Source organism: Dendrobium catenatum, unplaced genomic scaffold (genome assembly GCF_001605985.2).
Source record: "Dendrobium catenatum unplaced genomic scaffold, ASM160598v2 fragScaff_scaffold_498, whole genome shotgun sequence".
Lineage (NCBI taxonomy): Eukaryota > Viridiplantae > Streptophyta > Magnoliopsida > Asparagales > Orchidaceae > Dendrobium > Dendrobium catenatum.
In genome coordinates, this window is record NW_021318960.1 from 312,588 (window position 1) to 317,796 (window position 5,209).

The following is a 5,209-nucleotide window of genomic DNA, read 5'->3' on the forward strand; positions in this document are numbered from 1 at the left end:
AACTTATTTTATATAATTTAAACAAATAATAATTAAGTTAATTAATTAAATATTTAATAGTAGAATTAGTACATAAATTAATTATATAATTTACCTTAATTGATTAATTAATTATATACAACAACAACAACAACATCAAGCCTTTATCCCACTACGTGGGGTCGGCTACATGAATCCTTTTTCTCCATTGTGTCCTATTAAAAGTCAAATTCTCGTTTAAATCTAATAAAGAACATATTTTCTATTTTGTTTATATAATTACCTCATTTACTGATTTTGTAAATATTGCAATTTAAAAATTTAATGTTGTTTTAGAAGTATTTTACAAGTAAAAAACTGTGTAACTAGCCAGTCTTTTTAATTTTAGGATTATTTTTCTAAATTCACAAAGAAGATCTCTTTAGTTAAATTTGATTAGTACTTTCCAAAATATTCTAATAAATTAGTTTTTTGGGTTTTTATTAATAATAATCTTTGTCTATATACCAATTTATTTTTTCGTTTATTTTTATTTTTTTAACTTTTTTTTCGTTTTTTTATTTTTTTTTTACAGTATTGATCTTCTCTCTTTATAGTTTTTGATTCTCTTGATTAAAATATATTCAACCTTTGATTGTTAAATCGTTATGAGAAATTTTAAATGTTACAAAATACATTTAATAGGTAGATTTTTTGATCATTTTTCAGGTTTCACAAGGAACATGGTAAGCTATACACTAAAGACTTCAGAGCTTTTAAATGAAAAACATATCTATATATAGAAGTTCCAACAGCCAGTCATTTATAAGGGTTTTTGAGGCGTCTTTTGATATACCGTTTTACGAAAAATTTGTCAATGAGGGGCTTTAATAGTTCGTCTTGTTTACTTTTATGTTAATTATTGTATTACTTTCTATATACGTTTTATGTACTCCTATCACAACTATTTTCATGTTTGGAAATTTATTTAACTAAGACAATTAAAGTTTTCAATAGCCTAGGTATAGGTGGATGATTTCAATAAAGGATTTCTCAAATTTTATAAAAGTTAAGACATTATTATAACTTCTTCACTTAATTATATTATTGATCTCTTATTGTGGCACTTAGTATTCGCAAGTGTAAACATTCTTTTTTTTCCACAGGTTCCCACTCTTATATCCATTATTGTTAGACGTTGAAAATAATAGTTAGTATAATTTATTTGTCTGGTTTTAATTTGGTTCCAAGAGATAAAAAGAGACTCGAGAATAGTTATCATAGATGTATTAATATCAGTTTTCAATGAAATGCCCACATACAACGAAGTTGTTGATTCAAGTAGTTTTTTGAGTTTTTATTTATATTTTGCTCTTTGTTTCCTTTTTTGTTACTACTAATTCGTCAATCCCATTTAATTTATATCTATATAGTTGTAAGATTGGGATATAATTTTTTAACGTCTTTTGTTTATCTTTTTTTATAAAAAAAGATAAAAGTATTGTGATATTGAGATGGAAGTTGTAGAGAATTGGAAAGATGAATGTTGGTTTTAGGTTGAGTTTTGTGAAATGTGTTTGGACTTGCATCTTTAAATTATTAATCATCATAATTATTATTAAATTATATAATAGAAATTGATTTCTTAAATTTTTTAGTATTTTTTAATATACATTTTTTCCCTTTCATGTTTATTTTTTTAATTCGTATATTTGATAATTAATATTTTTTAATTATTGATTTTTATTCTTTTTTTCTTTTTTTATTCCATTAAATTTTTTTAATTAGTTATGATTATATATTATCTTTCCATTTCTCTTTTTCATCTCTATACTCTAAATTATCTTCTATAATCTTTAATTAGCACAACCTCTTCTCTATTTATATTAAATTTTAGTTTACTACTCTTTAATATCAATGAACACTGTTTCCAAACAACTAAAAAATAACTCTTTTATCATTTCCTTTTCGTTTTATATCTGACATCTTTTTGGAGGCATTAATTTCAGGGGTTTTTGTAAGGTCTTGGCGTTTATTTTGCAAGACAATATATTTATTATTTAGTATATATTAAGTGTTAAATTATTGCTGGACATTTTTATTTTTTTTCATATATATAATTGTTTGTTGTAATTTTGTTATAATTGTTTGTTTTTTTTAGTGGATATATTTTTTACTTTTAATCCTTTTGTTCTTTTTATTTTAACTTAATTATTAAAATATGAAAATAAAATCTATTTTTATTCTCTTCAATATTTTATGATAATTAAAATTAACTAACATTTTAGAAAACGATACAACTTTTTTTATTTTTTACTATTGGATTTAATATTATTGTTGATTAATATAATTTTTTTATTTTTTTTATATTAATTTTATTTTTTCTTTAGGCTTTTGCCCTAGCTACCGATTTCTGCAGTCTACTTTACTCTAGACCTTAATGTGGTTTTTGTATATGGCCGTCCTTCATCTTCATGCTGGGGTGGTTTGTGGGGCAACTTATTAACTCACTGGCTTTCAGGGAGAGTATTCCTCTTCTCTATTTTTTGTTTTTTTGGTATTTATTTTTTATTTTATGGTTTTTTTTTTAATAAATTTCCTTTGTTGTTTAGTTATTTATTATGTGTTTTGGGAGTATTATGCGCCTCTACTTATTTTTAGATAGATCTGGGCTGATTTTTGAATGAAATATTCCTACTCTTTAATTATCTATATTAAAAAGATAACTATTATGTGAGTCTCTTCTCTATCGTCCTTTTTTGGGACCTAAAGTTTTCTTTCCACTTATGTATTATCGGAGTGAATTATTTTATCTCTTATGTTCTTTATTTGAGATATTCAACCTTGTGTTGGTATAATTATTTCCTACTAGTTGTCTATAACCGTTAGTAGCCCATATCCTTTTGATATATTTTGTATTAATTGGAACTATATAGTAATATATATAAATATGTTATTTATAAGTTCATTTTCTGGATTTATGTTTATGCCCTTAATGAGTTTCTTTCAATTATGGTTATATTATTTATTGTTTTTTTTAAAACATAAAAATTAATATTTTTAGTTTTTTTATATTTTTTTGATATATTACAAATTAATATAATATATTTTAGTGAATTTATTCAATATTATTATTTATTTCTTAATAATTCTTTTTCAAATAAACGCTATGGGACCCGTGGTGTAACCGAAGCAATAAATTATAGAATAGAACATTTATTGTTACTCATTTTTTATAACATTTATAATATTTTTTAAAACAATATTTATTATATTTTTACTCATATGAATTTATTTTTTATATTCTTTTTATATATCTTTTTTCTTATTTATTTATTTTAATGCGCTATTTAATTATTGTATGCGCACTTTGTTTCTTTTCCAGTTCTCTTTTTAATCTCTATTATCTAATGGTTGAGTTTTACTTTTTTATTATTTTACCATTCTTAAGCGTATTTTCTACTTATTTTATTGCGTTCACTTTCATTTGCGTATTTCATTTGGAATTTTAAGATTAATATTTACTTATCGGTTTTTTTTTATTTTTAATACTATGTTAAAGATTGATTAATGGTGAATTTTTTTTTTTATTTTTTTTTTTACGTTCTTATTTATGGGCCGCTTGGTAGGATTTTTTTTATACCTCATACTTTTTTTGATAAGTCTCATATTTTCATTTAGTCTTCTTCTAACCAATTTAAATTCAATTAAGTTCTTTTTTGATTATTCCCTGTATGTATTTATTTTTTGCATGGAAACTCATTAGTTAAGTTTTTTATTCAACTTAAATTATTTGTGCTGATTTTATGAATACTATTTTTATTTCCAATATTTTTGTGCGCCATTTATGTGTGATATTTTGGGTGTTCGAGTCAGTTTTTAGTTGTTTTATTTATTTTTCGGTTTATTTTTTATTTAATATCCTTCTATTTTTGTGTTTGTGTACTTTTCTTTCTAATCAGTCGTGTGCCATCCTTTCTAATCTCATAAACTTAAACTTTTCCTTAACTCTTTCGCACTTTCTAACTTAATGATGTTTTTTCTCTATTACCTTATCCTACTGTTCTTTTGATTTTTCTTTTATTACCTTTTTTCTCTTTCTAAGTTTTTTTTAAATTTCTCCCCTGCTGTTACTTTCATCTTTTGTGTCTTTGGCGCTTGATATTTAATTTGGAATAGCCTTTTTATCTAAGTTAAATTGTTCTTTTTTTGATATATTTTTTTATTATTTTCTACTTACTATTGTTTCTTTATTTTTTTTTTTATAAGTTTATTTTTTTTTTATTAAAAAACTTATTTTTAATTATTTTTTATATTTTATTTTTTTATTCTTTAATTTATTAATTTTTATTTAATCAATTTTTTTTTAACCCCCCCCTTATGCTGTCTTTATAATTGCTGTAGGTTATTCTTTTTTTAAATTTTAATTAAAATAATATTTTATTATAGACTTTTATTTATAATTTACTTGTATTTAATTATTCATTGGTATATTTGTCTTATTGACTTGGCCTTCCCTTGTCTTCGTATATTGATAGTTGGTTATATGTTCTAGATTTGTCATTATATAATAATCCTTATCTTTTTTCCTGAAGTGTTTCTGGTTTTAGGTTTTTTTCTATTTTAATTTTGATTTTTGACCCTCTGAATTGCATTGGATAATTTTGATTTTTGCATTTTCATGCACTGGTGGTCTTTGGAAATGATTTCCCGTATGTCTTCCTTTTTTGTTTTCTTTATATTACGCTTTGTTTAATATTAAATATTGGTTACATTTAATTTATCTAGTAATATTTAGTATAAATCTCTGTGGCGTTTTGACTTTTTTTCTAAGTCTTTTTTTTATTATGTTTTTTTATAAGGTTTTTTTTTTATCGTTAGGTGCCCTTTTATTAATTTTTTTTATAATTTATCTACTAAAATGGATTGCTTTTAATTTATTATAGTTGATTATTGTTAAATTTTTTACTAGTTACTTTAAATTTAACTAAGTTTTTATCTTGAAACTCGAATGTTATTTCTTCTTCTTTTCTCTTAGTTGATATGTATTTTAGTTTTTTATTTTGTGATCGTTGCTTATTTTATAGAGCATTAGTTTTACTTTTTGTTTAATTATTTATTTTTTTATTTATATGAAATAATATATTTATTTATTATATTTTATATAATATTTAATCCCATTTCTTCACCTTATTATTTCTATAATTTTTTATTTAAAAAACTGCATTTATTTTTGTGTGTTGCTCATGTG